Source organism: Doryrhamphus excisus, chromosome 19 (genome assembly GCF_030265055.1).
Source record: "Doryrhamphus excisus isolate RoL2022-K1 chromosome 19, RoL_Dexc_1.0, whole genome shotgun sequence".
Taxonomy (NCBI): Eukaryota; Metazoa; Chordata; class Actinopteri; order Syngnathiformes; family Syngnathidae; genus Doryrhamphus; species Doryrhamphus excisus.
This window is the reverse complement of record NC_080484.1, coordinates 10,434,459-10,457,727: the sequence shown is the minus strand read 5'-3', so window position 1 is coordinate 10,457,727 and position 23,269 is coordinate 10,434,459. Positions and strand designations below refer to the sequence as shown.

At 39.4% G+C, this 23,269-nt stretch overlaps 1 protein-coding gene across 3 annotated transcripts in view; it reads left to right on the top strand.

Annotated features, from left to right (window-relative positions):
* Positions 1-23,269, top strand: part of sash1a (SAM and SH3 domain containing 1a) — a 188,156-nt gene that overhangs the window by 113,119 nt on the left and 51,768 nt on the right. Inside the window, exon 1 of one of the 3 annotated variants that reach the window (XM_058057372.1) lies at positions 16,879-17,022. The exons of the other annotated variants lie outside the window; for them this stretch is intronic. The gene's annotated coding sequence lies outside the window, so the exon portion shown is untranslated. Of the gene's footprint in view, positions 1-16,878; positions 17,023-23,269 lie in introns of those variants that run through there. 3 annotated transcript variants of the gene reach the window in all.

Sequence of the window (23,269 nt, the reverse complement as noted above, 5' to 3'; positions counted from 1 at the left end):
AACCCAAAAAGCCTGAGTCAAATCCAGGTTGAGCAGACTTTTCCTTAAACTTCTTGACAAATGCCAGAGGCAGGATGGTGGTGAGCTTTGCAAAGAATGTCCGCGTTCTTTGATTTTTCTGTATACACCCCTCGGCATAGGCAATCTGGGTTTGAGGTCCTCAGCGTATATCCAATCTGGAGTTGAGATCTGTGTCAAAGTTTAGACACTATAGTTTTTGGTCATTTTCAAACAAATGTGTTTTTTTTTAGGCCTTTTCTGCTCATAGGGAGGACATGTGCTGTTTGAGGAATGACTGCTTACATAAAAATGGCTTCCAGTAGTCTGGTTGATACGCTCATAAAAGCCTTTTGGCGCTTTTCAGAAGCGATGCTATGCATCAGGCCTGTGTCAGACCTATAAAACTGCTTCTGGGAACCGAATTAAAGAACCGATTGAACCAAAAATCTACTCTGAAGCATAAAATAATCAGATTTCTTGCCTACCTAAAGTATCTATGATTACATATCCATATGATGCTCTGCTATTGAGACTGAGAGGAATAACAGCCGAGTGAAAACATTATTAAACACCATTCTTTTGTTGTTTCTAACAAATGGACCCGCGGAGAAGCAGGCGAGACGGCAGCAGAGAGGAAGACTGAGAGATCACAGATAGTCATCATTATAGAACTCCAGTCCTCCCAGCGGTGGAGCAGATCAATAGTGTCCCCAGTGTTGCCATGCACGGGGAACCAGCGTCCACACAGCCTCTCATTATGGCCTACACTCTCCCACTGTGGCACAGAAAGCAGACAGCTAAGACATTGCCTTGGGCGCTCACTGCAAGGACATTATATCTGCAATTTTTTTTTTGTTTCTGCTTGAAGATTAACATGCAAACATCAGAAATTATGCCTGAAAACACATTATCTGACATTTTTTTCTTCATGTTTCTCAAGCCGCTGCAACTCCGCAATGTAATACAATGTTTTCATCGGAAAGCATAGCACAATGTTGTTGCACTTTCCCCCATTAAATACTCCTGAGAATGCAATGCACACATGGATTATTGCACATGTGTGCTGGCACAAAATGAGGTCATGATATTTACTGTGTTAACGAGTTGCTATTTTGGAATAATTAACATGGAGTTAGTGGGATTTGAGGAGGGAATTGGGCCTACGCCTCTGGTGAATGCACATGTATGGTGAGTAGCGCTACTGAAGCTCTTCGTGGCCTTCATTCATTCATTGAGACAGCAGGTCACACACTAATATACATGTAAAACAATGCTTTTTTATAACCTGCAAGTCATGCTGGGTAACTTTCTGTTGGGAAGTGTGCGCATGGACTTCCCAGCAATCAAGAGTGTTAAGAATTAGCAGAAAAGTGCAATTGAAGTATCATAATTGGTTAGCATCCAGCAGCTTCACATGCCTCTGCATGCGCTTTAAAATGCGACCATCTAGAATTTGAGTAGGGGTGTCCAAGCGTTTATCAGCCAGGGGCCACACAGTGAAATATGAAAGGATGCAAAAGCCAGTTTAATATTTTGTAAAGCAACACATGTAGATATGCTCAGAAGTTATATATATTTCAAGAAAAAACTAAATCTCAGCTTTGTGATATCCTGTCGGTCGTTAAATACTGTATTTCAACCTTCCTCTTAATTTTTTTAATTGTTCTTTTTGTAATATTATGACTTTATTTCCATAATCATTTGATGCTATTCCCATATTAACTTTTTTTAACCTGATTTTGTAAAAATTACAAATTTATGGGGTTTTCTTTCTCATACCATTACAACTTAAAAAGAAAATGCATCTTTTTCATTAATATTTCAATATCAATATTTCATATTACGAGTTGAACCCTAAACTCAACTTTTTCATGAGAGTACCACTTTTTTCTTTTCACAATATTTTGACTTTATTCTTATAAAATTGCAGCTGTTTTTTGTTATTATTTTTTTAATTTAAACTTTCTATCTTGTCATAATTTTTGCCATATTCACATAATAATTTCACTTGATTCATGTTAAATTATAACTTTTTCACAACCTAATTTTCCAATTACTACTTTATTTTGTTTTCACTTATAATACTGCAACTTTTTGAACTTTTTTCTTTAGTAGTTCAACTTTATGTGACCAAGATGACTGTATTTTTCTTTTTTCTTATTGACTTTATTTTGAGGCCAATTAAATAACAGCCGTGGCCCACAAATGGCCCCGGTGCCACACTTTGGACACCCCTACATTAGAGCATTTCCAGTCAAAGCTCATGTAAGCGACTCTATGACAGAGCATTTGAATGTTCTTTTCCTCCTTCACTTCCTGTAAGGAGGTCAGCCAGTCCTCCAGCCGTGTGAATTTGCATTCGCCGAGACGGCGGTTTACGGCGCGGCGATGCAGAAGAGCGCTCCGCTTGTTTTCTCACACTTAATCAAATGAAAGGCGGCCACGTTTGAGCACCTCGTTTTCCTTGTCTTTATTTGCTCCGTGTGCATCTTCGCAAAATTGAGTTGGGAGGTACAAGTGGCTTGACGGTCTCTCCCCCGCGGGTGGATGGGAAACAAGCCGGGGAAAATACAGCTGTGCCAGTCGGTGGCTTTATTGTCATTTCCTCACTTACTTACCGGCACTAAACGGCAGATGTTCTCCCCTCTTTGATAGCTATGACCCCACCTAAGGGGAAAAAACACCCTAGTGGGGATAAGTGGTATAGAAGATGGATGGATATTATGTCAAATTATGTACAACACGGGTCTCAAACTCAATTTACTTCGGGTCTGGGTGAGACTGGGCTGCATCAGGTTTCCCCCCCCCAAAAAAATAAAAAATTTTAAAAACTTCGCTTTGGTTCCAATTTTCTACAAGAAAAGCTCTGATAAAACATTCCACTGTTCTCAAATATCTTACTTTTTATTTTTTTACACAAAATAAGATGAAAAATAAATAAACAAATCAAGAATAAAGAAAATCAATCAATCAGTAATAAATAAATAAATATAATAATAATAATAAAACGGCAAATAATAAAAACTTAAGAAACGACATATAGTTGGTGGGTAGACAAATTATTTTTTTCAGATTAAAATTAACAAAGCATTATTAGAGCCCTGTAGACATGACAAAACACGACTATAGTCACATTTATACTCTTTTTATTTACAACATATTGCGCAACTGCAGGGTCTTGAGACACATGCTAACTCGCAAACTAGAGAGCTAGCGACCTAAACGGTAGCCTTCAAGTTATTTCCTTTAAACTTAAATAGCCAAAAACTTACCACTTCCACACGGATAGGGAGGATAACTATTAACAGTTATTTAACCTTTAACATGAACATGAATCAAACGTAATAATTTTTTTCTGGGTACATGATACCATACAGCATCCATATCAAACTTGCGCGGGCCACACTAACACTAAACTTTCATATCAAGGCGGGGGCCTCAAACTAGTGTCCTGCGGGCCACATTTGGCCCACGGGCCGCATGTTTGAAACCCCTGATGTACAATATAATGGTATGCTTAGTACAGCAGACGTTAGCGTCAACATTACTTCTATTAAGAGTCCTCGTTCCAGTGCTATGCAAATTGAGTTTAACAAAGTACATTCAATATAATAATGCATTTATTCTCTTCAATGTAGCAGCAGACACTCTGTAAATTGCGCCTCTGGTTTCTGCAATCGTATTATTTTAACGTAAGCAGAGGACAAATTCAAATGTAAACTTTCCCTTGGGTGCTGTAAAAGAAGTGAAGTAGGCTTCTTTGGGTAGTAACTTTGCTTTACCGCCGCATAAAAGCGAGTCCCTGTAACGTATGTGCTGGAAATTATTGAATCCAAAGGTGTTGACTTGCTTCTAAAAGTTAATGCGACCTAAAGGGACCCAAAAGTGTGTTTTGTACTTTGCGGCGCTGCGGCACACACAGCCTAAAGAGCGAAGGGTTATAGAAAGCATATTTGGACTTTTCCCAATGCGACCAAGTAAAGGAACTGATCTAAGCTGTTTCTCGTGGCATTAAATATGCATCAGTGGCGGGCCTTTCATGTGGCTGCTGAGCTGTGTTTCCACGTCTCGGGGATATTTTCACTTCTTCTTTTTTTATCTTCATCTTTTAATTAAGAAGGAGAATGAGGTCTGCGAGAAAGAAGAGCTAATCTTTATTAAATGGAATTTCTGGGCCATTGGGTGGCTTCAGGGCCGGCTTGGAAATTTCACACCACAGTCCTCTTCCCCCCACCGCCCGTCCCGGCTTTATAATTTCTCATCAATTAACCTTGGGAGAGACCATGCTGAAATAATGCGAGGGGCGACACAGGCGGCGGGGGTCACGCCGCCTAATTAATATTTCATCCGCTTTCACCTGTTCTCTTTCATTCCCTTTGATGCAACACTGAGTAAAGGTCTCATGGTTGACACAATCCCATTGTTCAGAATCTCTTTTAAACGCTGGTTCAGGGTCTTTGGCGGACCTCCAGCCTGGTGCCATCTTGTAGACATGGCAATCCATCATTTTTCAGACCTGTGACAGTCGGGGGGGTTTGAATCCTAATTTCAGCCGCTCGGCTTCGGCTGGCTCCTCCTGACCACCGCTGCTTATTTCACCTTTCCATCAGCTTTTCTCTTATCCTTCCCTGTGTAATTAAAGCCGGTCGAGGGGAACCGAGAGGAGCGAATCTGGATGGGTGTCCGTATTTCACGTGAAGGACCAAGCCGCGCTAATAAAATACATCCTTATATAAACGTGTCCTCAACCTCAATGACCTTTGCTCAACCTGAGACATTTATGATGGTTCTATTGGACGCTTTGAGGGAGAATGAGGATTGTAAGTCGGTTACACTGAGACTGCGGCAATTGGACACTGTAGAGTAGGGGTGTCCAAACTTTGGACACATTCATATTTAGTAAAGCAACACAGTAGATAAGATAAGCTTGAAAAAGTATGAACGTCAGTGCCATTTTTTACATTTTGTTGTTTTTATTTTCCAAATATTTCAACTTAGATCTTAAATAATCTTTGTGACTTTTTTCTTTGTAATATTATGACTTTATTGTCATGATATTTTGGCTTTATTCTCTAAATATTTTAACTTTTTTACCTAGCCAAATTTCCCCCAAATTACAACTTTATTTTGTTTTATTTCTCAAACTATGACAACCTGAAATATATAGATATATTTTCTTTAATATTTCAACTCTGTGCTACTGAAATTGTTTTTTTCTCATTGTACAATTATTTTTCTTGTAAAATATTTTTTGTTTAATATAAAAAAAAAATTTTTAAATGTTATAAAATATTCGGCAACTAAAACAACATTATTTGTCCTCATAAGATGACATAATTCTCTTACAATTCCAACCTTTTCTCATTTGATGGCAACTATATAATATTCTTGTAAAATTATTGCTGATATTTCCCTTTTTATGCTGTTGGGTTATCTTGTTTTATTTTATTTTGAGAATGTAAATAAAACAGCCATGGGCCAGGAATGCTAAAAGCTATTGTTCGTAATAGTTATTGCATCGTGTAAATGTAGCTTTTATAGAAAGTCGTTGCAATTTGGTGTTGACGGATGTGTTTATCATTTTTATGTGTAATTTTGAATGTGTTCACTATGTAAAAATGTAAACATTCATTCTATCCAACTTATTTTAATAATGATTTGGAGTGCATGAGAAAGTGGGAAGGAAAATTGAGTTGTCTTTGACCATAATGGGAATATCCCACAACTCGGTAGCAACAGAACCAATGTTGTAATGGTGTGCAGAGATAAATAAGTTAGTTAATCTTAGCTCCCGTCATCTTGGGTAAACGTGAAAATCTTCCCTGCTTGTGAGTTCAGTCCTAGTGTGTGTGGAGGTGTGTGTGTAAATAAAGCAATGCTTCCATCCTGCCCGCAGACGCTAGCTAGCTTGGTAACATCCCACACGGCGGCCTGCTCGCCCACTCCACACTTTGGTCACAAACCTCAAATATTCTCATTTTTTTTCCTCGGTTGTGGACTCCTCAGGTGTTTTAACGCCAGAGGTTGACCCCATGGCGGGGCCGTCATCTGCGGGCCCACGCTGGCTACAATTGGACAAGATTGGAGCCTGTCGCTGTAATGGGGTCTCCAACCTGCTGATAGTGTGTGTGTGTGTGTGTGTGGTGATGTATGAGCACACCAAGCTACCAATGGAGCCTGAAGGGCATGGCTGCAGCTGCCGTAAACATGCAGTCTTAGCCAGAAGAAGTAAGGCGGTGAATTGATTGATTCTAAATAGCCATAAATATACATTGATTACACATCCTTGGGTGCTTCCATTTTGTTTTGTTAAAAAAAAATGCCATTAAAATGTTATTTATACCCTGAAGGTTTATTAGACAACAAAAAACCCACTAAAAGACCTGATGGGAAAACTATTTTTAAATAAATAGCAGCACTTCAGCTATGAGTTATTGTTCTCTAGATAAATATCATACCTCTCTGACACCTTTATTACTGTACAATCAGAGTGGGGGCAAAATATCATTGCAGCTTGAAACATGGATGATTTATTGCTGTAATGACTTTGTTTGGACCTTTGGACCTCTTATATAAGGCATTTACTGAGCTGAGCTGCACTATTAATGAATAGGGTACATTAAAATACAACAAATAAAAAAAATGTACAAAAAAGACATCAAGACGACATCTAACAAAGGCGATGAATAAATGAATTAATAAATGTTTGTCTTTGAAGCATGAAGTGAAGCCTGCTCATCAGTAAGCTGTTATGGTTAACAGCGGTAACCCTTCCATGGTAAAAAAAAAATATTGCTTCAGGACAAAAATTACCTTTTAAATTGTCTCCTTTTGCTTTCAAAGCATCATTTTTTGATAGCAGCGTGTGCATTAATTGATAACATCAACCTTGTAATGACTTTCCAGATGAAATCTTTTGTGTGTGTGAGTTCCTGTGATCATTATTGTCATCATCTTCCCAAATAGAGGATGAAGGAGGCTTTTAATAAAGCCAGCACGGCCCCCGTAGCTTGACAGAGGAGGACATGGTTCGGCCCTGCAGGCGAAGAGAGCTTGATCTGTCTTTATGCTCTTTTAATTACGCTTGGCTGGCTGGCCATCAGGACCAGTGGCAGCTCAGCATTAGCCTACCTAAACAGCCTCCAGGGAGGTGACAGCCAGGGAAAGAGTGGGAGGACGGCGGTCACCTCGTGGGTGCAACGCGGGTTCATTCAAATGAGGCTTTTACAAGCGCCGTAGGCGGCTGTCAGTCATCCGTCGCTCTTATGACTGATGTTTTTATACCCTGGGTGACTTCCTCCCCTGATGAAAACAGCAAAAAAAATTGTATTTCTACATTATTATTATCACTTATAGTTGTTTTAAGGTACTTTATCAATAAAGTTGGATTGATTTGGATTTAAAAAAAAATATTCTGTGCTATTTCTGTGTGCGTGGGTGAAAAGGCAGACAAGAGTCATCCATGTGAGAACACGAAATTCCGTTTGCGTAGATTGACAAACAGGTGTGATCTTACGTAGATTCATCACCACGCATACCAGCGCTCCTCGCGGCGGCCTAACGCCAAGGGAATAGACTCCCTCCCCCTGAGAGACATTTTAAAAGTCCCGAGCCCTTTAATTCACACCCCTCTCACCTCCCCTTGCCTCTCTCCCCGAGCTGTACTTCACTCTGAAATGAATTGGCGTCACCTCCAGGCGATGTCAAGGTGAAGGGAAAAAAACGTGTCGACGCCTCCCTCGTGAGAGATTTTCCTCGCTCTCTGGTTAATGACTGAAGTGTGGGAGAGCTGTTACCTCAGCCGGGCTCGGCCAGATGAGCCCGAGAGGAGACATGGTCAGCGGGCGGCCGGGAGGATCCAGGCTGTAATCACAGGCAATCATCAGCCTTTAGTGGATTTCTGGCCTGACCCAGCTGGCCTCAAACCTGTGATTTGAGCTGTGAGCTGGTGAAAGAGAGACAAAGGAATAGGGAGGAAGGATGATGACAATGATTATTTATAACAAGAGCAAAGCCAACAGCATCAGTGTCCTGACTACACTTTATCATGGTGACGACAACACTGAGTCTTTACGGCTCACTATGGACACATGAGGGTTCCCGCTTGGGAAGGCAGTCCTCGACGCTGCAGTGTTTCACACTCTTTCACCCTTTCTTGCATAATCCAACGCTTCGGTTATCAGCAATAACCGCCAGGAAGGCGATTGCATTTGATTATATTGTGCACATGCAATATGTGGATTATTTTGAGTCACTATTGGTTAGGTTGCAGTTATCATGAACAGTGGCACATATGACTCTTCTGTGTCATATGCCTGAGCAAAAGGCATAGTGTGGATTATTTGTTGTCTTTCCATGCATTATTATTCTACAAGAAGGTGCTTATCACTAATAACTGGCAGGAGGAGCGATTGCATTAATGGTATAATTTGACTGTATTGTACCCGTGCATGAGCAAGATTAGTTTTAGATTTTTTTTTTGTCATATTTTTATGTGTACAAAATGGTGGTTAGCATGAATAATAGCAGGAGGAGCAATTACATGACTCTGCGATTTGCCTGTGCGTGACTGAGCATACTGTGGGATAGTGTACATTAGTTGTAGTCTTTTATGTATTTCTATTATGCAAGGTGGTGCTTAACACTAATAACTGGCAGGAGGAGCGATTCCATTAATGGTATAATTTCACTGTGTTGTACCCGTGCATGAGCAAGATTAGTTTAAAATTTTTTGAGTCATATTTTTATGTGTGCAAAATGGTGGTTAGCGTGAATAATAGCAGGAGGAGCAATTACATGACTCTTCGATATGTGTGTATATCTGTGCGTGACTGAGCATACTGTGGGATAGTGTGCATTATTTGTAGTCTTTTATGTATTTCTATTATGCAAGGTGGTGCTTATCACTAATAACTGGCAGGAGGAGCGATTGCATTAATGGTATAATTTGACTGTATTGTACCCGTGAATGAGCAAGATTAGTTTTAGATTTTTTGAGTCATATTTTTATGTGTACAAAATGGTGGTTAGCATGAATAATAGCAGGAGGAGCAATTACATGACTCTTCGATTTGCCTGTGCGTGACTGAGCATACTGTGGGATAGTGTACATTATTTGTAGTCTTTTATGTATTTCTATTATGCAAGGTGGTGCTTGGGTCTAGTAACTGGCGGGAGGAGCAATTGCACTTTGTCACAGGAGGAGCGATTGCATTCGTGGTACGTAGTGTTGCATAAGCAACAATACTGTATGACTTTGTAAATCATTTAGCATCATTGATTGTTATTGTGCAAGGTGGCAGTTGGGAATGTATGAATGTAATGGCAGGAGGAGTGATCGCATACAGTATATTACTTGTCAGTGTTGTGCCAAGACCAAGACCGTGTGTGACTGATCACACTGTGGGATAGTGTGAATTCTTGGAAGTCTTTCCATGAAATTCTATCGGTGGTGCTTATTACTAGTAACTGGTAGGAGGAACGATTGCATTCATGGTATGACTCAACTGTATTGTGCCTGTGAATGAGTGTATTGTTGGCTTTAACTTGTGGATTCTTTTTTAATAGTATTTTTTAATATTTCAATTGTGCAAGGTGGTGCTTATTACTAGTAACTGGCAGGAGGAGCGATTGCATTCATGGCATGACTCAACTGTATTGTGCCTGTGAATGAGTGTATTGTTGGCTTTAACTTGTGGATTATTTTTTATAGTATTTTTTAATATTTCAATTGTGCAAGGTGGTGCTTATTACTAGTAACTAGCAGGAGGAGCGATTGCATTCATGGCATGACTCAACTGTATTGTGCCTGTGAATGAGTGTATTGTTGGCTTTAACTTGTGGATTATTTTTTATAGTATTTTTTAATATTTCAATTGTGCAAGGTGGTGCTTATTACTAGTAACTAGCAGGAGGAGCGATTGCATTCATGGCATGACTCAACTGTATTGTGCCTGTGAATGAGTGTATTGTTGGCTTTAACTTGTGGATTATTTTTTATAGTATTTTTTAATATTTCAATTGTGCAAGGTGGTGCTTATTACTAGTAACTAGCAGGAGGAGCGATTGCATTCATGGCATGACTCAACTGTATTGTGCCTGTGAATGAGTGTATTGTTGGCTTTAACTTGTGGATTATTTTGTATAGTATTTTTTAATATTTCAATTGTGCAAGGTGGTGCTTATTACTAGTAACTGGCAGGAGGGGCGATTGCAATAATTATGACTTGACTATTCTAGTTGTACCTGTATTGTGAATGAGCCATTGCATTAATTACATGACTTGACTACACTGTGACAGCATGTATGTCATGCCTGAACTATCATACCGTGTTTGAGTACTACTCCTACTACTTCTCCTCTGGAAAGTCTCAGGTAAAAAAGTGTAATACAATATCGATCTACATGCTGGAAGCTGTGTATAAAAGGATAAAAAATAAACTGCATGGTGCATGCATCAAGCCCCGGCTCCCCTTCAGGCTACATCTAATGGAGTTCTGTGTCACCCACCTCCACTGTCTCTCTTCATCAACGTGCAAGCAGCACCCGCCTCATAGCCTGCAGCGCACGCACGGATGCCCGAGCACACATGTCATTTTTTTTGAGAAGCCAATCAGATATTTCTCCACAACCTGTGGTCTATCGGAGAGTTCTGTGCACCTCAGAAGTTGAACGCTGCGGTGTATAGTAGTGTAAGACAGCCATGTGGGAGTCGGTGTGAGCCAGCAGTCCTACGTGCTCTGTGGTCGGGTCTGCTTGTCTGCTTTCAACTGTGGTCTTTCATCATGTTCTCTGCCTATTTTGGCACACACTTTGTGTGTGTATGTGTGTGTGTGTGTGTGTGTGTGTGTGCATTTTGCTATGATAGGTGGTTGGGCAGACCAGCTCTTTCCTGCCATCTAGTGGTAGAAGGAGGAACACATGCACAATGGAATGGGATCTATCCAGCCTTATTGTCTTTGTCAGAATTTTCTTTGTTTTTGGTTGGATGTCAGTTGACCAGGCATGTGTGGCTAATATAGTGTCTGGAATTAAGTATTAAGACGAATCTGACTTTATTAATAGTGGGAATTTTGAAGGCAATTGCTGTATCAGTGTACAGCTTGTGTGTATATATATATATATATATATATATATATATATATATATATATATATATATATATATATATATATATATATATATATATATATATACACGTATTTACTATCCACTGAAAATGAAAATTATTGATGAAAAAACTGGCAACAAAAGTGAAAATAATCCCCTACAGTGGTGGGAGTGGTATGACCTGGGGCTGCATGAGTGCTGCCATCAAGGGGGGTACTGTGGCTCACTGAAGGGAAAGATGAATTCTAAAATATACTGACATTCTGATGCAGTTCCAACTTCCTGATACAATACCAATATAGGGGTATCAATCTGATCCGATATCACGAATCAAATATATTAATAATACTTTTGTGGTTGAAAGCCTAAACCTGTATGCTTTTTTTGCCAAAGTTTGACATTTTTAAGCATAAAAATGGCTACATGGACTAAAATTCAAATATATGCCATTCCGAAGATGTATTAAAATTGTGAAGTAGTATTCTCCATTGGTCACTAGGTGTCAGTAATATTATTTTGATGTCCAGTGAAACAGCCAAGTACCAGACTTTAATAACATAATTGTCATAATAATAACACTGTAACCCATACCAAGCTAAAACATCATCTATGAAGGCTTATTTATGTTTTTAAATTTATCTTATTGTGTCTTAAATTGGGTAAAGCAGGGCTCGACAATAACGATGTACCGATGGCCCGGGGCAAGTTAAAACAAAATTTGGGCAAGTAAATCCAATCATTAATATTCCCGTCGGGCATGCAAAAGTGCACTTAAGCATGCCGTACTGCCAAGAGTTTTTTTTAAAGCGGTTCTTGTTGGGTGTTGGTAAAACACGGACTGCGTAATTCCGGTGGTAATTTGCAAAGCAATCCTTGCAAATCTTGAAATGGACCAATAAGAATCGTTTATTTAGACCGCGGTCCGTAATCCACAATCCGCGTTTTACCCACACCCGTTCTTGTTCGCTATCAACCAATCAGCGATCGTTTTACTAGGAAGACATCTATCATGGCGTCCCTGCCAACATCGTCTAATTCTTCAACAACTTCTGAAGGAAAACAGCAAAAAGTGATGAAGCAGTGCCTCCTAAACAAGTATTTTATTAGCGGCAGAAAATCTAATGATGGCACAGGTGAGTGAATCACATTGCTGTGACAATTTGAAGTGGTCACAATGAAACACCACCCATTAGATCCAATACCAAGTGCTGATTTAGCACAAGCTACAAAATCTAGCGGTTTCATTTCTCTGTGTATTTTTCTCACCTTTGCTTCACAAATTATTGTTTGACCATTGAGCATTTTTTCTGGATTAAAAACACTTTACTAGTACACAAATGTGTCTATTCAATAATGTTTCATTGTGGTGCACAACTTATAAATATCACTGCTTACTACGACTACCGTGTGTAAGGTAGCATGTCTGAAAATTTGTGGAGATGTATGTTAAATACATCTCCACACATTTTCAGACATTCCTCCAAATACAATGCATCAGTACTATTATCTGATGAATTATCAGCATATATTGATATATGATATCATTATGGCACTTTTCATTTTACATGGGGCAAGTTCGGGCAAGTAGTTCTCACCTTAAGGATTCCCCATGGGCAAGTCATTTTTGTTTTTAACGTAGAGCCCTGTAAAGGTTACTATAGGGGTGTTAGTTTATGTCTAGATGGCTCTACTGTTTTTAGAAGATCGTAAACAGGTTTTCTATGCTTTGACTGAAAGTATTCCATAAAGGGATTACTTTTTTTTGCCAATATCCGTCAGTATTATGTCAGTATATGTCAGTATTAGATCGGAACACCCCCTAAAAGCAGAGGGACAAAAATATGGCATGTTATCCAAGAAGAGACTGAGGGCAGCAGGGCTCGACAATAACGATGTACCGATGGCCCGGGGCAAGTTAAAACAAAATTCGGGCAAGTAAATCCAATCAGTGATATTCCCGTCGGGCAAGTGCACTTTAGCATGCCGTACTGCCAAGAGTTTTTTTTAAAGCGGTTCTTGTTGGGTGTTGGTAAAACACGGACTGCGTAATTCCGCTGATAATTTGCAAAGGAATCCTTGCAAATCTTGAAATGGACCAATCAGAATCGTTTATTTAGACCGCGGTCCGTAATCCACAGTCCGCGTTTTACCCACACCCGTTGTTCGCGATCAACCAATCAGCGATCGTTTGACTACGAAAACATCCATCATGGCGTCGCTGCCAACATCGTCTAATTCTGAAGGAAACAGCAAAAAGTGATGAACCAGTGCCTCCTAAACAAGTATTTTTTTAGCGGCAGCAAATCAAATGAAGGCACAGGTGAGTGAATCACATTGCTGTGACAATTTGAAGTGGTCACAATGAAACACCACCGATTAGATCCAATACCAAGTGCTGATTTTGCACAAGCTACAAAATCTAGCGCTTCCATTTCTCTGTGGATTTTTCTCACCTTTGCTTCACAAATTATTGTTTGACCATTGAGCTTTTTTCTGGATTAAAAACACTTTATTAGTACACAAATGTGTCTATTCAATAATGTTTCATTGTGGTGCACAACTTATAAATATCACTGCTTACTACGACTACGATGTGTAAGGTATTATTTATTTCATTATTGTATTTATTTGAGATTCTCATGTGATGCCACAAAAAATTACATGATATCATTATGGCAGTCTTTTCATTTTACATGGGGCAAGTTCGGGCAAGTAGTTCTCACCTTAAGGATTCCCCATGGGCAAGTCATTTTTGTTTTTAATGTAGAGCCCTGGGCAGAAACAGGCAGACTGTGGAGCATCATTATTTTCTCTTTAGCTTCTTGCCATGTATCCTTAAATGACTTCAAATGTTGTGCAGCACATAAACAGCTCCAGACAACCCCCCACCCCACCCCGGAGCGCCCATTTATCGCATAAGATGAGCTGATCAGACTCCAGACAAGCACGCTTATTCTTTTATTCCGTGTTCATTTGTGAGCGTTCTGCCTCCGGAGAGTTGAGTCCTGCGTAAATTGAATAGCCGCTAATAGATTTTGATGTGCTGTAATGAGACATGTGATTAATAAACAATAAAGAAGCAGCAAAAGTACATTTTAAATACTGATGTACTCTTGGTTATAGTAAGTACTCTCTTAAGGAGGGCGCTTTACGGCACTCTGGCTAAGGTGACCCAGGGTTTTTTTTGTGTGTGTTTTATGACACAGATGGCTTCAATAAACATTTTTACGTTTGCTTGTGAGTGCAAGCATCCACTCTGGTTTTAATGTCTTGTAAATGCGGGACCAACACTGTGAGGACACTCCTAAAAAGTGACCTGAAGCTTGGAGAAAAAGTCTTTTGACTTCAAACAGGAAACAACGTTCACAAACACTTGAGCAAAAAATGTCCACCTCATTTTCCGACCCGATTGTGTGTATATAATAATTTGTTTATACGGACATCTGCTGCCTTACAATGTTGTGACGGCATATTTAAACAGGATGCGGGGTACTGAAGTATTAGTTTATATCAGGGGTGTCCAAACTATTCCCAGCAAGGCCTGTATAGTGAAATATTGAAAAATAAAAGGTTGCATGGTCCACTTTGATATTTAGTCAAGCAAAGCATGTAGATATGCTAAGAAGTTAAAATACTGCATCACAGTTGGCGATGTAAGTAAAAAGGCCTATTATTGGTATCAACTTTGCTCTTTTTTCCCCCCATTTTTGCTGTTTTTTTTAAATTTTTCCCCCAAATATTCCTATGTTTTTTCTGTAATATTGTGACTTTTAGAATTCACATAATATTTTTACTTTATTCCAATAATATAATGTATTTTTCTGCAACCTAATTTTCCAAAAAAAACCCAACATATTTTCTTTAATATTTGCTTGTTTTCCTAATAGAATTATGAGCTTATTTTTGTAAACTTTTTTAGCTAAAATAAAAAAAATTTCTGTTAATATTTTGACTTAAATTAAAGCTGTTTTTCTACTTATTTCAACTTTGAAGCCAGATGTTTCACGACAGGATTTCTTGGTCATGTTCTTGACTTGTTTCCTGTTTTAAGTCACGCGTCTGTTTATCGTCGCGATTTGAACTCAGTGATCCACGGATGTAGGACGATGAGGTCCTCTGGTCCCCATCCAAACGCCTGATTCTGTCCCCCCTCGTCTGTAGCTGTTCCATTCCTCTTCTCTCTCCCATGACCTCAGGGATTCCTCTGGAAGCACAACATTCCAGAATACCAACATTCCCCTCGCTGTAAATTACACTGAGGCAAACCTCATCGATGAGTGACTCATTCACATAATTGTTACTTTTAGACCTATCAGGTTTCTCCTTGTCTGGCTCTGCATCTTGCTTGTCTGGGACACTTTGGTACTGGAGTTCAGGACTCCAATGGACTGGACTGGTGACGGGAAAAGAGCTTAACAATGGCAAGAAGATACTGAAACTGAAAGGGGAAAGCAGTAGGGGAAAATCCAAAAATTCAATTTTACAAAAAAAAATTGGAAATCCAGGAAATTTTGCCAAAATCCTGCACACTTTGAGGAAGGGGGAATTGAGAATTGACGGGAAAAAATCAGTACAATTTGGATTTCAAAACCAAGTGGGAGGGGAAAATATAAAAATCCATTACACTTTTGACATTACCAAAGTATAGGAGGTAATGCACCTGCAAGTCAAAACAACAACAAAAAAAACAACAAAATCTGGAAAAATTGTAGGTCTCTCAACAAAAATACACCACAAAATTCAGTACAATTTTTAAATTCAACCAATTAACTGGGGATTTTATTTCAATAAAAAATGCAAAAAAAAACTAGTACAATTTGGGATCCAAACAATATATATAATTACATTAACAATAATATTTAAATGAATTAAGTCACCCAAAAAAATGGACACACTTTAAAAATGACTACTACATCACGAGGGAAATTGGAATTTGACCAAAATTTCCTCCAAAACAAAACAATAAAAGTGTAATATTGAATAAATAGTTGAGTAAAACATGTCCTCTCAAGACAAATACAAACAAGTCAACCAAGGCCGTAGATATTTGGTACTAAAAACTAAGGTTTTCAAAACCTCCGGCAAAAGTTTGGATTTGGAGAAAAATCGGATTATGTGTTTGGGTATGGACGCCAGTAACCGAAGTTTTACATTTCATGGTATGCTGTGACATCACACACGCGATCTGTGTTTAGAGGAAATACACATGCAAGCCACCAAAAACAAAAAAACTGGAGCTCATTCTAAAATTGGAGGGAATTTGACACCTCGAAGTTCGCACAAAAAAAGAAAACACAATTCAAAATTAAGATAGGTGGAATGCTGGAATTTTTATTAAAATAATTTTTCTCAAGTTACACACTTTTCAAATGATCATTATTATAGAATATGGGGGAAACCATTTGTCCAATGTTAAGTACAATTTACAAAAAAAGCCTCTAATCCATTGAATTTGAAATGTTGCCAAATAGTTCCCCATTATGCATGACATCAAACAAGACCTCTGCATATAAAACTTTTGGTTTAACTTAATCCTAACAGTGCAAGAGTGTTGAGCTTCTTTTTCCACTTGTACGAGGAGTAGACTAGAAATAAAGGGTGTATGAGTTCCATTGTAAAACAGACTTGCATAGCATTTTTTTTTCACAGGAGGGTGAGCAATGAAGGGCCCCTCCCACTCTACTAAATACAAACTCTCCTACAGTACAGTACAGCCCCTATCCCCCCCCCCCCCCCCCCCCATCCCATGTGAGCCTCAGCGCTGATGACGATGATGACTGAACCTCTCTGTCCTGCTCGCTGAGCTTTGTTGCGCTCCAGCACACATGCATTGTTCCGCTACTTGTTGCTCCCGTCAGGGTCGGAATCCGCACGGAGCGTCGAGCGGGTGAACAAGTGGAGTTCCACTTCTCGGTGAGTTTTGAGCTGCCGAATAAATGGAAAGTTGTGCTGTTGGTAGATGCTGGGCTCATGTGTAACTTAAGTACATGCTTTTTTTTTTTTTGCTGAGTCATGGCATTCTGCTCTTTATGTGCCATTCTATGACAGCTTGTGTCAGGATTATACAGTAAATATGGCGCTGGTGCTTTTAGTTTTCTATTGACCCCTCTTGCAAGATGTTCATTGATTGTCTTTGTTGCCACACACACACAGCACACACACACACACACACAATCGTGCCTTGTTGTCCAAAGGGACTCCATTGTTTGCTTCACATCATTGTTTGTGTGTCTGCGTATGTCCAAAAAGTCTCTCACAATGAAGTCTGTCACCAGCAGAGGAGATTTGTGCCCCCCCATCCCACCCTTACTCACATCTGGATCAGCCCACCAGCTGACTGGGAACAAGGGAGCGGATGGGATAAGGAAAGAGGGGGGGAATTTGCTCAAGCTGCAGTTCCCTCAGTGGGGAACTTTTTTTTTTCTTCTTGCAAGAACAATGTCCTTATGGATACACGAGAGGAAACACACACACACACCAGACACGTCCAAGGTGTTTTCACACCTGCCTCATTCAGTTAGGCAAATCATTGTTTACCCCCCCCCCCCCTAAGGCATACTTAGTTTAGCCCCACACAGCAACACCACGGGGGACATACAGTAAGTACAGTTGGGAATAAAGTCTGCTGACCATGATGTCACAAATATGAACTACTATGTATATTGGCAGAAATATTATTATTATTTGTTATGGATTACTGTTTGTTTGTGGGGAAAAAGACAATATTTGTTTCAATATGATTCTGGTTATGGGTCAGGGTGATAGATTAATTTATTTTCCACTAATTACTGTCTTAATTACTGTTTATTTTTGTCGAAAATCCTACTAATTCTACTCAGCCTGCTTCCGGTGTCTGTTAAGATAAGATAAGATAAGATATGCCTTTATTCGTCCCTCAGTGGGGAAATTTGCATTGCACAGCAGCAAGAGCACAGAATCAGCTAAGCAGTACAAAATACACAATATAGAAAAATAAACAATATTAACAACCTAAGTATTAACAAAATCAACAGTTTTTTCCCAGAGTTATATACAATACAGTATGTAGGTAATATGAAACGAGATGAGATATATGACCAGTCTACGTATACACTGAGATCTTGCTAGTGAGTTAATATGAGGCATTATGGGAATACTTCACATAGAATTTAGTATATTGCATTTAGAGCCTTAATATTGCACATGGAGGTTGATCAGATATTGCACAGTAAATGGGGTCTGGAGTAATTATACTGACTATAAAAGCAAGTATTACACAGATGTACATAGTGGTGTAGAAAGTTATGTTCATGATAATATTATGGGATATCAACCAATGGCTCACTTATCCGAACCACCAGTTGAGTATTGACTGTTCCTGTGCCGCCTTAGTAAAAGTATGCACACCAGTTCCTCTTGCAACACTTAACCAGACCTGCACGTCCACTCCTGTGCTTGTTCATCCATCCGTACAGACAGGACAGAGTGTGGGAACAGGTGTGTGTGTGTGTGTGCTGCCTTCATTAGCCGTGAAGTGAAAGGCGAGGTAAAGTGGACGGTCTTTGCATCTGTCTGGAGATTGAGGCGGTGGCAGCGATGAAACATTTTCTCCAGTTCTCCGTGAGGAATTGTTTGGCGGTGCAGTTGTGCCATATGTGCAAGAACGGTGTAATTCCGTGGTGTCCTGCTGTCAGTGCAGCTGCTCCTTCTCCTGGCTGGAACAAGCCAACATCGCTTTGATTTACAGTCAGCCGGGGCGTGTGCGAGCTTTAGCAATGACTACTGTTGGCGTAGTCTGAAACGGTGGAGACGATTGTCCTTTCACTTCTGAATAGTCAAGTTTTTACATGATTACAGGATGTTTATCCTGAAATTGCACAAATTGGTACAAAGATTTGTTCGGAACCCCTGTTTCAACTTCCCATAGCTGACGTCACAGTGTCTAAACCAGTCGAGACGGCTGGTAGTACCTACCATTTTGGATCAGTTGCATCAAGATGCCATTAATCAATAGTCAATTTCTCCATTTTTTTTCCCCTAGGGAGCAAATACTTTATAGGTCAGTATTATTACTAAACTTGTTCCTCCTCCATCATTGTCTTTTAGAACAATTTCCAGCATCTTTTCTTGGTCTAAGAAGTGCATACTTTTTCTGCCCACTGTTATTTCTCAAGGCTTGTTCCTGCTACTTCATCATTTATTTTCAAAACATTTAGAAATTCCACATTTCTAGTTTGTAAGTCATCTTTTCTTGAATCTTTTTTCCAGGGAGTACATACTTTTTGTCAATAATATTTCTAAATCTGTGCCTCATCAATTGTACTAACAATTTAACATTTTCACGCAATGGACAGAAAACATATTTCCCTAAATCTTTTTTTTTTTCTCAGGTAGTGCATACTTTTTTGTCTATTATTTCTCGAGACTCGCTCTTGCTATGTCATTGTTTATTTTTAAATAATTTAAAAAATTGACAAAATGGACAGATTTTATAGTAATATTTTCTTTATTTTTTTCCAGAGAGTGCATACTTTTTGTCCATTATTTCTCAAGACTCGCTCTTGCTATGTTATTGTTTATTTTTAAATAATTTTAAAAATTAACATCATGGACAGAATTTATAGTAATATTTTCTTTATTTTTTTTCCAGGGAGCGCATTGTTTTTGGTCAATATTATTACTAAATGTGTTGTTCCTCCCTCATATGGTTTTAAACTATTTAAAATTTCGAAGACCTGAAAATGACAAACTGACTGATATGTGGGCTGCACGGCGGATGAGTGGTTAGCGCACAGACCTCACACCTACGAGACCCGGGTTTAATTCCACCCTCAGCGCCGCCACATATTTTTTTTTAAAGCTTTATTTGACTTTCTAAGTCAAAGTTGATTACTATGTGGGCTAATATTTGTGTAAAGGTGACTATAGGGGTGTTATTTTATGTCTAGAGGGCTCTAATAAGGTTTGTGATGCTCAAACTGCAGGCTGCTAATTTCCACACAACGGATAAAAAACATATTTCTCAAAAAAAAAATTCCTGGGAGCACATACTTTTTGATCAATACTATTACTAAATGTGTTATTCCTCCATCATATGTTTTTAATCTATTTAAAATTTCCACACCATGGACAGATCACATATCTTTTTTTTCCGAGGGAGCGCATACTTTTTGGTCAACATTATTACTAAATATGTTGTTCCCTCTCATATGTTGTTTTTTTTAACTATTTAAAATTTCCACACAATGGACAGAAACATATTTCTCAATTTTTTTTTTCCCCAGGGAGCGCATACTTTTTCCCCTCCAGCATCATCTGATTTCTAAATTCCACACAATAGACAAAATGTATACAGTAGTTTGTGGAGTAGTATGGAGTGCATACTTTTTTTTCCACTATTATTTCTCAAGAGTTCGTCATTTATTCATCCGTGTCTTCACTAACAATGTTCAAGGATGCACATGTGCCTCGGGGTTTAGCCCTCGAACGCATAGAGAGAAGCAAAACGCTGCTTCTGTGCAGTCACATGTTGTCTCGCCATGCGTCTTTCTGTGCCTGCATCACATTGAAAAGACTGGATTACAGCTATTATTGGTGGTGGGGGGACGGGGGGGCTCTTTGTGTGGCAACAAAATACTTCTGATTACTGCTGGCTCTGCTGCTTCCCGGCTCAGCACAGCCATTGGCAAACAGGAATGGCTACAGGCGTAAACAGCATTCGGGTAATTAGTCAATAAACAAATAAAAACCTCCTTTAGAGCGGCAGTGCACGACAAAAGATCAAGTATGACCTTACGGTGTGTTCACATACATCATAGTGTCTTGTCAAAGGCAGGAGTGATGAACGACTATTGGACTTTAAGGGGATGACCTCAGCACATTGGGAAATGTCTCAGGTCTCCGAACGCAGCAGCCAGCGCCGACTTTCTCACACTCTGTATAAGTACTGACAAGTAAAAATGCCCTGAGCGCCTAAACCTCCATTTTTTTAAACGACAAAGCGCTGTCGGTCCCGTGACTACAGTATAATGTTACCAATGATTGCCGGTCATGTTGTTTCCTTACATTACATTAAAAAAATCATTATTATTGTGCTGTAGTCTTAAACATAAAAATCATCTTAAAAAATAAATACAAGATAAGGGAAAAATATTTAATTAAAACAAAATACTTTGAACTAAATACTTCAATTTGCTGAAACTACACTTTTCTGGTCTAAGGGGTGGGGGAAATTGACCACGCATTTTATTCAGGTAGCTTCATCTGCGCTTTTACAGTGTGGGGGGAACCTCACCAACCGCCATTGAGGGTCTTGGCAAGGCCCAAAAATGGAAGAAGTAATGGAGTAATGATGAAGTAATGGAGAATCATCCCACTTCTGACACCATTCTTGTAACGGATTACCGTGAAATGTTGATAAAGTATATGAGGGAAAACTGAGACACGAGGTTGAAGGAACTGCCACATATCTGTGGTGTGGATCGGTTCCAAGGTTCCTCCCAACTGACCGAATCCCACTTCTGACACCAGTTTTGTCACACAACCCTATTAAGGAGTACCCTCAACCAGTTTCTCACTCATATCTGGGATATATTGTACAGGGCTCATGTTTTCCCATGAGTCCTCTCAACTAGGAAAATAACGAGGAACCATCAAACTTCTGATATATTTTGTTTCAGAACAGTGAAGGAGTAGCATGTACACCAAAAGCCCCAGGCTCTTAGGCAATATCTCTTATTGGTGCCCTATTCCAAACATTTGAACGCTTCACCCATACCCGGGCACCCAAGCGTTGATCCCACTTCTGACACCACTAGAGTGGAACTCCAGTGATCCTGCAAAGTTTAGTTTGTGTTCTATTTTGCTGTCATGGAGGGCAAAGTATTCTGCATCCATGGGCACAAATCTAGAGTGCCCTTAATTTGTATTCATGTGGGTGTCAACAGTCGTACTCATGTGTGCACCGGGATAAGTTATGGAGTCTGGTGAAGTGTTAAAAGACGGGGAGCCTGCATTGCATGATTGTTTTTTTTTTTCCCCGACATTAACATCTCACTCAAAGGTGGGTGTTTAATGGCTGCTGTAAAAGTACAGGCTGGTAAACACATAAAAATGCCAAAGTGAAAGCAGAGCGCGTGTGGTAGGAGGTCATGTGCTTTTACACCAAATTGAATTCTTGCTCTCTGTATTAGTGTATAACTGCTCTATGTCTTTCAATCATGGTTGGTCAAGCCTAAAGTCTTTAGGGGGGGGTTGAAGGCCAAATGGAGTGTGTTTTCTATGCTTTGCCCCAGGGGGAGCTGTTGCTTCAGCTGTGGACTATAAAATCCATTCACCCTTGCCACCCCCCCAAGTCAAGCCCTCTGGCCCACAAACCCATCCATCTTCAAGTTTTTGTTCTGGGCTTGACAGCTTCCATTTTGCCATGACATCACAGCCACCAGTAATAAACCTGTAAACCAGCACATGTGCCACTTTTTCCCGATTGCACATAAACACACCAAGCGGGCGTCTGCTTGAAGTTATGACTCCAGCCAGACTCTGGAACTAAACAACGTTTCGCTTGGCCTGACTGCTTTCACGAAGAATGACGTTACGTTGACCCTCTGTGGGCTGAGTGAAGTCTTTGTCTTTCAGTCAGTATTGATTGTTTCTTTGCAAAGACGTATAAAAACATTGCCTGGCCTTGGACAGTCAACCTACGGAAGTCTTTTTTTGTCTAATTGTGTCTGGGCTGTCATTCTATATTTGTAGTCCTTGACTATAGAACCTTAAAAAGACATTTCTGATGATGATTGATGATGGTTGACCAAACATAAGCTACAAATTCAAGTGTTCTCAAAAATATTATTTTCTTAAGTGTATTTGCAGAGGAAATAGAATTGGCATTAGAACAAATGAAACAATAATAAATCCACTGTCAATTCCCTAGGAGCAGGATTGGTCGTAATAAACGTTTACTACCAAAAGTGATTCAAGCACATACATAACAAAAAAAATATATGAGGGAATCTGGGGGAAAGTATGTACAGTCGTCCCTCCTTCGAACAACCTTGCTCTATTGAGGTTTTTCAAGAAGTAAGTTATATATGATCACTGTATCGCCGTCGACTATAGCCTATTATTTCTCAAAAAATATTGACAGACAAGTCATGTGTAGTATTCTGTTTATTAATGTTAC